The following is a 13,553-nucleotide window of genomic DNA, read 5'->3' as shown; positions in this document are numbered from 1 at the left end:
TTGATTGGCTCTCTGGCTTTCTTTTTACTAATATAAACTTAAAACTAACTTTTCAATCAACACCTCTACCTTTGTATAAAAAACAATTGATCCCTAAGGAAATAAGGATACAAGTAAGTGTAATCCATGGATAATTGGTCCTAAAAAGGCCCAGGTTAAACAAATCCCTTAAGAACTTAAAGTCCTAATACCTTTCACATTTCCTTTGAAGTTTTTCTCAAAATCAAAATGTAAAATTATGAAGGAGGTTTAAGTTTCATAAAATTTAGTGTAGATAGGATTGTAGCTGTGGTAAGTCTTGGAACAAAGAATGAATCAAGTGTTGATTTGAAGTCTGATCATTTAAAATAGAACATACTTCACCTTTGACTTTTGCTACATTATCATGAAGACTTTTTTTTAAAAAAAGAGATATATTTAAGAGATTTTTCAGTTTTCTCAAGGGTCTGTCTTAATCCTTTGATAGCCAAGTTACTCTTTCCTTGTCCTTCATCACCCCAGTTTCCCAAATAAGCTTTTGGCTCCATGGCCTTATTTATCCCTTCTCTTTCTTTTGAGTATAGAAGTCAAAATTGCAATAAACATAACAGGCATACCTCAGAGATACTGCAGGTTTACTTCCAGACTACTGCAGTAAAGTGAATGTCAACTAAAGGGAGTCACGTGATTTTTTTTCCCAGTTTCTATAAAAGTTATGTTTACACTATACTGTAGTCTATTAAGTATCTAAAGGCATATCTTAAAACAATCAATGTATGTACCTTAATTTAAGAATATTACTAAAAAATATGAGCATCTGAGCCTTCAGCAGGTTGTAATCTTTTTGGTGGTAGAGGGTCTTGCCTTGTGATGTTGATGGCTGCTGCCCAATCATGGTGGTGGTTGCTGAAGGTTGAGGTAGCTGTGGCAATTTCTTAAAATAAGACAACAGTGAAATTTGCCACATCAATAGACTCTTTCTCTCATGAAAGATTTATCTGTAGCATGCATTGCTTTTCAATAGCATTTTACCCACAGTAAAACTTCTTTGAAAATCAGAGTCAATCCTCTTACACCCTGCTGCTGCTTTATCATCTAAGTTTATAGAATACTCTAAATCCTTTGTTGTCATTTTAGCAATGTTCACATCACCACACCAGGAGTAGATTTTGTCTCAAGAAACCACTTTCTTTGCTCATTTGTAAGAAGCAACTCCTTATCCATTCAAGTTTGATCATGAGATTTCAACAATTCAGTCACATCTTCAGGCTCCACTTCTAATTCTAGTTGTCTTGCTATTTCCACCACATTTGCAGTTGCTTCCTGTACTAAAGTCTTAAACCCCTCAAAGTCATCCATGAGGATTGGAATCAACTTCTTCCAAACTCCTGTTAAGGTTGATTATTTTGATCTGCCATGAATCACAGATGTTCTTAATGGCATCTAGAATGGTGAATTCTTTCCAGAAGGTTTTCAATTTACTTTGCCCAGACCAATCAAAGGAATCACTATCTATGGCAGCTGTAGCCTTACAAAATATATTTCTTAAATAATAAGACTTGAAAGTCAAAAGTACTCCAGTAATATTTTGAAAGAAATCTTTTATTCTGAGCTGTACATCTCAACAGTGGGCTTTAAATATTCAGTAAATCATGCTGTAAACAAACAAATGTGCTGTCATCTAAGCTTTATTGTTCCAATTCTAGGGCACAGGCAGAGTAGATTTTGCACAGGGCTCTAGGATTTTCAGAATGGTACATGAAAATTGGTTTCAACATAAAGTCACCAGTTGCATTAGTCCCTAACAAGAGTCAACCTGTCTTTTGAAGCTTTGAAACCAGGCATTGACTTCTCTTTAGCTCTAACAGTCCTACATGGCATCTTCTTCCAATAGAAGGCTGATTAATCTATAATGAAAATCTGTTTAGCATAGCCACGTTCATCAATAATCTAGCCAGGTCTTCTCGATGATTTACTACAACATTTACATCAGCACGTGCTGCTTCACCTTGCATTTGGATTGTAGAGACAGCTTCTTTCTTTAAACTTCATGAACCAGCCTCTGCCAGCTTCAAACTATTCTTCTGCAGCTCCCTCACCTCTCTCAGCCTTCATGAATTGGAGTTAGGGCCTTGCTCTGGATTAGGTTTTGGCTTAAAGGAATGTTGTGGCCAGTTTGATCTTCTATCCAGACAACTCAAACTTTATCTCAGCAATAAGGCTGCTTTGCTTTCTTATCATTTGTGTGTTCACTGAAGTAACACTTTTAATTTCCTTCAAGAACGCTTCCTTTGCATTCACAACTTACCTAACAGTTTGATGCAAGAGACCTAGCTTTAGGCATATCCCGGCTTTCAATATGCCTTCTTCACTAAGCTTAATCATCTCTAGCTTTTGATTTAAAGTGAGAGGTGTGCAGCTCTTTCTTTCACTTGAATACTTAGGCCATTATAGGGTTACTAACTGGCCTAACTTCAATATTGTCGGAACAAAACAACTATAATAATAACATCAAAGATCATTGCTCACAGATTACCATAACAGATATAACAAAAAAGTTTGAAATATTTTGAGAATTACCCACATGTGACACAGACACGAAGTGAGCACGCGTGCTGTTGGAAAAATTGGTGCTGATAGACTTGCTCAATGCAGGGTTGCCACAAACCTTCAATTTGTAAAAAAAAAAAAATAATAATAATAATATCTGCAAAGTGCAATAAAATGAGGTGTGCCTGCTCTCATGCAAGTCCAGTGATTTTGGTGGGTGCTGATATGGTGTTGCTTTTTGAATATTTTCTTATTTTAAATGTATAGAACATTAAGATACATCTTTAGAATATATAAGAAACTGCTTAACAGTGGCCCCTGGAGAAATAAATTACGGGGCTGGAGAACCAAGGAAAAAGACCTACTTTTGACTACATGTACCTGGAAATATTTGTCTATTAATAAAAGTGTAAGGACATATTAAATCATTTTATTTTTCTTCCTTCAAGAGTCCAATGAAAATGTTCAGGATAGAATAACCCTACATATTGTTATATTTGAGAACCAACAGAAAATTGTATTGTTTCACTATAATTTCCTTGGAGTGCCTGTTTTGCTAATTCTTAAATAATCTGTATGAGACTTTATTCTGTATTTTGCTTTATTATTTAAGAAGATAACTAAAATATGAGCCATTTGAGAATATATGTACTAATTAAATTATATATATAAATAAAATGTAAATTGTTGGAATGTTTAATGCAAGTACTGGTTTATTAAAGAAAAATTATATACCTTTGCATGCATAATATATACACATATACTGGTATATATGTAGATAAAGTATATTATTATATATGCATACTATATATAAATATATAATATATACTTTTTAATAAATAGCTCCAAAAATGTGTGTTTCTATGTGTGTGGGGTGGAGGTGGGGGTATGTTCAGTAAAAGTTCTAGAATGCTACAGATACAAATGTTTATAGTGCCTATCCCTAAGGAAGCTAGACTGAGGAGGATGAAAGGGTACTTTTATAGTTTACTTTCAACTTTAAAAAAATTAGGCACACGTCTTTTGTAATTAAAAAAATTTTAAGATAATAATTTTTAAAACAGGCATTTTGTCTAGTGATTACAACCTATGAAAGTCATATATGCTAAGTTTTTAATACAAAAGATCTTGCAATTCTAAGTTTTCATTTTGGTGATTAAATTCTTAATTTCCCAAGCCCATTCACTCTATTTATATACCAACTGGTGACTGAAATAACATCCATTGCCCTTCAGGCATGCTGAGCATTGCCCAAACTAAACAACAAAAGGGTCTACTCCAATCAGAGTTGGGGAGAACTACCTTACCCTAGATTATCTCTGTGAGAATACTGGGCAATTTAGGATGTTAGCTACATGTTTTACCTACTCTGGGTTCTAAATGAAAGCTTTAGGCTTCTGATCCTAAACCATAGATGAAAAATAACTAATCAATCTCCTACGTGGTACTTTTATCCTTTTTATAAAACTGATTTTTTAACATCTCTGGAATACTCCATACCCAAAAAGGAAACCTATTCATTTTCAAACAGGTAGTCCTCAGTGTTAGAAAGCTGGAACCCCTATGTTCCAGGCCTCACAACCCTAAATGATAATACTTCTTTTTTTTACAAGCTGAATTATTATGGCACAGCTTCCACTGGCTTGGCTATTGGAAAATTCTAAACATACATTGCTATGGCTTGGTGGTTCCCTCTGAAACTCATGTTGAAACTGAATCCCCAATGTAGCAGTGGTGGGAGATGGAGCCTTTAAGAAGTGACTGGGTCGCCGAGGCGGGCCGATCACGAGGTCAGGAGATTGAGACTATCCTGGCTAACACGGTGAAACCTCGTCTCTACTAAAAATACCAAAAATTAGCCAGGCGTGGTGGTGGGTGCCTGTAGTCCCAGCTACTAAGGAGGCTGAAGCAAGAGAATGATGTGAACCCGGGAGGCGGGGCTTACAGTGAGCCGAGATCGTGCCACTGCACTCCAGCCTGGACGGAAAAAAAAAAAAAGTGACTGGGTCGTGAGGGCCAGGCCTCATAAATAATAAATTAATTGATTTTTTCATGAGTTAATGGATTAATGGGTTATAATGGGAGTGGGTTAGTTATCACAAAAGTGGGTCTGTATAAAAAGCCAGGTTGGCTCTCTCTGGTCAACTCGCCCGCCTTGTGATGATGCCCTGCACTGCCTCAGGGCTCCAGAGAGTCCCCACCAGCAAGAAGGCTCTCATCAGATGTGGCCCTGAGACCACGGATTTCCCAGCCTCCAGAACAATAAAAACCAAATTTATTTTCTTTATAAATAGCCCAGTCAGGTGTTCAGTTATAGCAACAGAAAACAGACTAAAACATACATCTTGTCTTTTCCTTCTCAGGTTCTCTTTCATTCAGTCCCTTCAACTTCCTCTCCTGAGTTCAGTTCTTATCAGTGCCTGTCTGGACTATATGCAGCAGCAATCCTAACCCATTTTTCATACTCCCACTCTTTCCCTTATTATACACCTGTGACACACTGCTGCCAAATTATTCTTCTTAAAGATCTATGTTGCTCCCCTGCTGCTGCAAAAGTAAAATCTAGGCCCAGTATTCAAGATTACCTGACTATCTGGCCCTAACATAACCTTTCAACTTTACCTCCCAATGCTCTCTAACCTTTGACCTTAAACTCCCTTTTCATCTCTGTTATGGGCTGAATTGTGTGCCCCAAAAATTCATATTTTGAAGTCCTAACCCCTAGTACCTCAGACTGTGACTGTATTTTAAAGATAAGATAAATTACAATAAGGTCATCAGGGTGGGCTCTAATCCAATCTGACTGATATCCGTATAAGAAGAAAAAATTGGGACACACAAAGGAACACCAGGATACATGCACACAGCTAAAAGATCATGTAAGGACACAGCAAAAAGGCAGCCATCTACAAACCAGGGAGAGGGGCCTCAGAATGAAATCAACCATGTGGACATTTTGACCTTGGATTTCACACCTCCAGAACTATGAGAAATAAACTTGTTTTAAGCTACCCATTTTGTGGTATTTTGTTATGGCAACCCTAGCAAACTAATCCCTAACTCTCCCCTACATTTGTTTACACTATTTCCCCTACTTAGAATGTTCCCTCCTCTCTCTGCCCATCTGTGTTTTTCTTATTCTTTGAGGCCTCTCCTCAGATATGACCACCTGTGTTGCTTTCTCAGACCATCCCAATCCAAGCACTTAACATTTACTGCATGGCTATATTAGACTGTTCTCACATTGCAATAAATAAATAACCGAGACTTGGTAATTTATAAAGAAAAGAGGTTTAGTTGGCTCACGTTTCCGCAGGCTGTACAAGAAGCATGATTCTGGCCATCTGCTTGGCTTCTGGGGAGGCCTCAGGAAACTTATAATCATGGCAGAAGGCAAAGGGTAAGCAGCCATGTCTTACGTGGTGGGAGCAGGAGGAAGTAGGGGGAAGTGCCACACACTTTTAAACAACCAGATCTCATGAGAACTCTATCATGAGAACAGCATTAGGGGGATGGTACTAAACCATTAGAAACCACCGCTATGATCCAACCATCTACCACCAGGCCCCACCTCCAACACTGGGGATTACAATTGAACATGAGATCTGGGTGGGGACACACATCCAAACCATATCACTGACATTACTAGTTTTCTGTCTATGGTTTATCTACCTCATGTATCTGAAAAACTTATTGAGATCAGGTTCAGGGTTTCACACTTTGTATTCCCTATAAAATATCTTGAACATAGTAGATGATCGAGAAATATCAACCAGTTAGTATTTTCAGATACAATAACAGAAAACCCTACTCAAAATGGCTTAAGCAATACGGAAAATTTATCATTTCATTTAACAGATCCAGAGGCAGGAACTTCAGGGTTGATTAAGTCTTCAACACAACGTCATTATTGTTCTCACTGTTCTTCTTAGTCCCTTCACAGTGCCAAGATGGCTGTGCTGTTACAGGTCGTTATACATGTAGAAACAGCATCATTAGGATAAGGAATTAGATATTTTTTCCAAGACATTTGTTTTGGAAAGGAACCTTCCCTGAACACACCCTTACCCCAGGAAACTTGTGTCTCATTGGCCAGAATTGTACCACCTACCATTCCATTCTAGCCAGGGAAGTGGTGTTACCTTAATTGGCTGAGAGAAGTACATGCACATGTGCAGGTGAGCAGTCCGCTGCACAAATTCCAGACTCTGCCAGTTAAAAAAACAAATGAGCAAGCAGAAACAAAATGGGGGAGGAAGGATGGAGGAGATTGGGGTAAGAGCTAATATTTATTGAGCACTTATATATACCAGTCATTGTTATAAGCACCTTTGATGTATTAACTCATTTAATCCTCACCACAACTTAAAAGGTAGGAGATGATTATTATCCCCATTTTGCACATGAGGTAGCAGGTGCAGGATGAAGTAATGTGACCACATAGCAGCTACCAAATGGTGGAGCCGGGATTCAAACCTGGTAATCTGGCATCAGAGCTCATGCTGTTAGGCACTATGTATGTCTCTTGCTCAACCAAAAGTATTTACCTCAAAATATATGTTAGATTATTAAAACAGTGTCAGCATCATTCTGAGTAATGGTAGCCCTATTGATTCCTTCCACTTATACATGCTGGGGAAGTCAACTTTTGCTGCCTTTGAATGAATGAAAGGCAGACAGGGCAGACAGAAATACTCATTGAGGGCCAAGCCTGGTGGCTCATGTCTGTAATTTCAACCCTTTGGGAGGCTAAAGCAGAAGGATCACCTGAGCCCAGGAATTTGGGATTACAGTGAACTATGACTGCACCACTGCCCTCCAGCATGGGTGACAGAGTGAGACCCTGTCTCTAAAAAGATAAACATAAACTCACTAAGAGAAAATGGAATGCAGAAGTCTCACTGATAAGTTCTGATATAAACACATTAGTACCTGCTCTTGAGTCTCCCTCTTTTTCAATCTAGCACATTCCAGGAAAAAAAAAAAAAAAAAAAAAAAGCTTTATTCAAAGCTTATTCCGTTTGAGATATTTCTCAAATTCAATGTGCAATGGGAACTAGCTGGTTGCTTTTAAGTGAATCCATGTGCCTAATGGGCCTGGATTTTAAGTCCCTTTGGATTTTCTGTGCTATTGAAGACCAAGAGCACATCAGCTCTGCATGTGTTTCTTTGGAGTCCCTCTCCAATCTTTTTCTCATCTCATTTTGTTGAAGCCTATTTTAAAGAAACCAGGGACACATCTTTCTTAACATGTAAAAGCCAAGAAATGTGATTCATTTCTCCTTAAACTTCATTTTAATGTTCTTATGTCCCTAATTTTTTTTTAGCCATATAAATAAGAGGAAGAGAACTTGAGGCCATGTCAAATCAACTTGCCTCAGACTTTAGCCCCTAGTTCAGGATTTGTGGTTAACTTCTCAATTCCTAGACATATTTTTAAGTTCCTATTTTTTTCATTTGGGCTGTGATGCTTTTTAAGCTTTAAAGTAGGAATAGTAGATGCAAACATTTGAAGCTGTAATGTCAATACTGGTGTTCTAAAAGTTAAAAGCAGTTAACATTCATGTTTTTGGCTGTTCTCAAGACATCTTAAAGTTCCATGACGTATGGCAGTTTGGCTGAGATATGAGGTTCTATGTTATCCTTCAAAGCTGGAGGCAAGGAAGTGGTAAGGCGAGTTGCCTAGCTGGTGGGTGAGCCTCACCAGTCACCTCACATCTTTATCTCAGCATAGCTTTTTTGTTCTCTGTTCCTTATTGCCTACACAGTAACTGTCATGAAATGATTAAATAGAGCAAAGTCAAAACTATTTTTCTTTGTGTAAAAATGGCCTCAAAAGAAATGCTGATGATAGAAATGAAAAGGTTTAAGAAAATGTGTCTTAGCCCCCACCCAAAATCCAGGATAAATTAAAAAATAGTAAAATTTAGAAGAGCCCAGCTCTGTGACACAAATGACTTTATATGTAGTAATGCAAGCCCAGAGAGGCCCTGGCCCTCTGGAATTGTGGACCGTCTTTTCCTTTAGAAGCCCTGTGGGATGACTTGAGCCTCGCAGTCCACTAACACCCCACTTTTAGTACCTCTACCCCATTGCTCTACATTTTCCCCAAGAAGTTACATTCTCCCACTATGGCTGCTTTTCTATGAAACTCTCCATCAGCCTGCCGGTCAGGATGGTCCCTGGGCATTGCTGTCAGTCTCTAGTGCTGTCACCACCTCCTCCATCCTTCTGCCTTATGCTAACCTCACCCCACCTGGTTCCTTTTTCCCCACAGCACCATCCATGCCAGCTGATGTGGAACAAGCTTTGCTTAAGGCTTGCCAGCAAAGAGGAAAGAATTATAGCACAACACAGCACAGCAAACAGCTTAAAATGACTGGACGTGACCTCTACCACAGAGAATTTCTCCTTGTTGACATTCTCTTCAGACATGTTTTTGGCAGAGGTTATAAGTTCTAGGCTGACATCCCAGCTCTACCAATCCCTAGTCATAGAACCTTGTAATCCTCCCCAGTCTCATCCTATGTCTGCAAATGGGGCTGCCAATGTGCCTCCCTCCTACAGTTTTTGTGGGGGATTAAACGAGGTACTCTGTGCAAAGCAGGCATCACAGTGGCTGATACATAGTGACTGCTCAATAAATGATAGCTGTTGTTATTATGAAGATTATATGGGCCAGGCTCTCCTCTTTCTTTCTAAACCTCTAATTAGCAACACTGCTGCTTCTCTCTCTCTCTTCTCTCTGCCACACACACACACACACACACACACACACAAAAAAAAAAAACTCCCTTATATCCAATACAGCAGAATCTTTGAGAATGAGTCTGAGCATTAGTAGTCCCAGGGACTAGGGTTTGAATGTGTTCCCCAAAGTTCATGTATTGGAAACTTAATCCTCAATGCAACAGTGTTGACAGGCGGAACCCTTAAGAGGTGATTACATCATGAGGGCTCTGCCTTGGGCTTTAATACCCTGCCCAAGTCTGCCCCCACCTAAGAGATTCTAATTTCATTGGTCTGGAGTGGGTATCAGTATTTTTAAAATCTCCTCCAGATAATTGCAATCAGCAGCCACTGACCTCTGCAACCTGCTGTTATCAATTCACTTTTCTTTCCCACCAACCCTCTATTACTGTAGTAATGCATGTTTCCCAGACAGTCCTATTAAAAGAATCACCTGGGATATGTCTTAAAACTATAGATTCCTGAGCCCCATTCTAGGCTTACTGAATCAGAACCTGCAGCAAATTTTTTTCCAAATGCCTAGATGAGTCTTATCAGGCAAATGTGAGGAGCATTAATCCAAGCTATCTTAGTCCATTCTCAGTTGGTTAATATGTATTTTATTCATTTATTTAACAACCATTTAATGGGCACCTAATATGTTCCCAACATTTCTTCAGGTGCTAGGAATACAGCAGAGAATAAGACAAAGCTCATGCCCTCAGAGATAGTATGTCTAGGAGCAGAGTAAACAAGCAACAATTTAATTTCAGATAGTAATAAGTGTCATAAAGATCACAGAGCAGGAAAAAGGCCAACAGGTGATGTGGAGGTGGGACAGGCTGTTGTTCTAAAAAGCATAGCCAAGGAGGGCCTGTTTTCAAGAAGTTGCATCTGAACAGAGAACTGAGTAATAACTGCTTACAAATTCCATTGCAACCACACTTATATAATTTTTATTCTATATGTCTCATGTGTCCTGAATTAGATAGGATTTTCTTTTGGTCAGGAACTGTCTTTTATATTTTTGTACTCTCCCATAGCAACCAGTGTAGCACTATGCACAACCAAGACTCAGTGAATCACACTAGAATCAAAAGCATTTCAAGATTAAATATACTTTTAAAGACAGCCAGCAGAAGATTCAGCAAGTTACCTGCTTGCTAAGCAAAGGAAAATCCAGGGAAACACATTAAATCATCAGATACTCAGCCCAACATTAGACTTCCTGCTTGCTTTCCGTTGCTAGTCATAGTTGCAGATTCTCATCAGAAAATTTTCAAAACATGCCAAGATCTGGTCGTCTGTGTATAACTTTACACATTGGTGAGATCAGATACTGAGTTTTAATTGTCAATTTCTGCTGGCATACCATCCTGTAATGTAGTTTCTTGTTTTTTACTCAGCTTCCCCTCAACTTCTCAGTGTTCTGAGTGCCCTCAAAGTTTCATTCAACCCCTATTTCTTTAAGATAATCAATGAAGTTCTGCAGAAGCCCACTAGATCCTATTAAGTCTCTGAAGGCCTAAAGGAGACTTCAACACACTTGCACATCCTCAGAAGGTTTAGTGAAACCAGTTCAGATGTCTGGGGAAGGTTTTTCACAATTCCAGTTTGAGATTCACGTAGCTTTTAGAAAAACTTCCCATTTCTTGCAGGATTCTCTTTTTCTTTAAATGCTTTCTTTGGACCAAAAACAATGCAATCAATACTGGAAGGCTGGCCCACGAGCCAACATCATGGGGACATTCCTAACTGAGGAATATCCAGGCAAATATGCTTCATATCAACTCTACAAATGATTTGCTCTTTGACATTTGCAAGTTACTTAACTGTTTGAGCCTTGGGATCCTTGGTTATAAAATATGATGTCCCTTTCTCTGATGACACCCAGGATTGTCATAAAGATCAAATAAAATTACTGAAAGAAGAGAGCACTTTTTTTTTTTTTAAGAAGGAGTCTCACTGTGTCACCCAGGCTGGAGTGCAGTGGAGTGATTTCAGCTCACTGCAACATCCGTCTCCCAGGTTCAAGCGATTCTCCCGCCTCAGCCTCCCAAGTAGCTGGGATTACAGGTGCCCGCCCCCACGCCGGCTAATTATTGTATTTTTACTAGAGACTGGATTTTGCCATGTTGGCCAGCCTGGTCTCAAACTCCTGACCTCAAGGGATCCTCCCACCTCGGCCTCCCAAAGTGCTGAGATTACAGGCATGAGCCACTGTGCCCAGTGAAGAGAGCACTTTAAAGCATGCTAATTGTTATGGCATTACACCATGCTATTAGTACAGTAAGAGTAATTCACCATGTTCTTATACTCAGTATGGTAGGTATTTGCATCCCTTCAGTCTTTCATTTCTGCATGAAACTCAAGAAATAAAATTCTGCCAGGCACACTCTTCCCCTTGGAGCTGTGTTTCTGATAAGCTCTCCTTATTTCTCTTTGCTTTTTCAATTTTTTCCTCACAGATGTGTTTGAATCACCCTCACCTTTGAGTGAAGTCTTGCAGCTGTATCCTCAGTGACTGTGCCCCTTTGGCTGAATTCCTTGTGTACAGCTGCCATTTGGTCCCTAGATTGTCATTTGGCTCCAGTTAGTTGGCTCTTAGTGACTCCTGTCTTTATGTTCTCAGTGCAAGGACTACCTCTGTAACTAGTTTCTTGGAGGGCAGGGGCTGTGACTTACACCTCTTTGCATCCTTAGCTCAGGCAATATGTTTTTATTAACAATGACTTTTGGAGATTGCACCGGGTTAAACAGCATTCTCTGAAAATTCATGTCCACCTGGAACCTGTGAAAGTGACCTTATTTGGAAATAGGGTTTTTGTCAAGTAATCAAGTTAAAATGAGGTCATACTAGATTAGGGTGGGCCCTAAGTCCAATGACCAGTATCCTTAAAGAAGAGGGAAATGTGTTTGCAGAGGAGACACAGGAAAAGGCCAGAGACTGGAGTGATGCAGCTGCAAGCCAAGGAATGCCAGGAACTACCAGCAACCACCAGAAGCTAGGAAGGGGCACAGCGGGATCCCAGCCTTGCTAACACACTGATTTCAGGCTTCCAGCCTCCAGAACTATCAGGAAATACATTTCTGTTGTTTTAAGTTGTGCAGTCAGTGGTATTTGTTAGGCAGTCCTAGGAGAATAATACAGGAATGATGAGCGCAATGAGCATGCTTACAGTGTGGCAGACCATTCTGGGGCCACTGCCATCTTTGGGCAACCCACTTTCAGAAGACCTGCAGGGCCGGTTACAACAAAGTTTTAAGGGATGAAAGAGAGTAACCTGGCCAGGCGCAGTGGCTCACACCTGTAATCCCAGCATTTTGGGAAGCGAGGCAGGCAGATCACGAGGTCAGGAGTTCAAGACCAGCCTGGCCAATATGGTGAAACCCGTCTCCACCAAAAATACAAAAATGAGCTGGGCGTGTTGGTGTGCGCCTGTAGTCCCAGCTACTCGGGAGGTTCAGGCAGGAGAATCGCTTGAACCCAGGAGCGGAGGTTGCAGTGAGCCGAGATTGCACCACTTTACTCCAGCCTGGGCGACAGAGCAAGACTCCGTCTCACAAAAAAAAAAAAAAAAAAAAAAAAAAAAAAAAAAAGAGCGTAACTTAAGGCAGTGAGTAGAAAGGAGAGGGAAACAGCTGGGTATGGTCTGAGAATAAAACAATCCAAAACAAAAACTGCAAACTTTATGATGAATAGGTTTTTAAGAAATAGTTTGCTTTAGGACAAAATAGTTGATTTGGAAGTTGGAAATAGAGGAGCAAGTAAGTGAGTGAATGGATATCCACTTTATGACATGATATATGCAAAATAATAAAATTGACCTCTTTAGGAGGAAGTGAGTGTATTTCCTAGCATGGCTTGTTTGAGATGTGTAAGCTGTAGTTAATGATGGCTAGTGGTTCCTTTACATTCCAGTCTTGGAGACCTCAGTGGTTAAGAGCATGGACACCATTCAGACCACCCACTTACTGGCAAGTTATTTCACCTCACCTGCCTCCCTCTCATCATCTGTAAAATCAGAATTAAAGTAGCACTTCCCTCATAAAGTTGTGAGGATTGAAAGAGTTAATCTGCATAAATTGCTTAGAACAGTGCTCAGGGTGGATAATAGAAGCCTTAGTTGTTTTTACCATCATGACTATCGCCATCATCATGTGCAAATGAGGGAGACCCAGGAAGTGTAAATTATTATTCCAGAAAGAGGCGGTCCCATGGGGAGAAAATGAAGGCAAAGCTGGCCATTTGCTTGAAAGTACATCTGTAAAACGAATATTAAAACACTTGCTCT

Source organism: Pongo abelii, chromosome 4 (assembly GCF_028885655.2).
Source record: "Pongo abelii isolate AG06213 chromosome 4, NHGRI_mPonAbe1-v2.0_pri, whole genome shotgun sequence".
In the NCBI taxonomy this organism is placed as follows: domain Eukaryota; kingdom Metazoa; phylum Chordata; class Mammalia; order Primates; family Hominidae; genus Pongo; species Pongo abelii.
Note: the sequence above shows the minus strand (reverse complement) of the source record.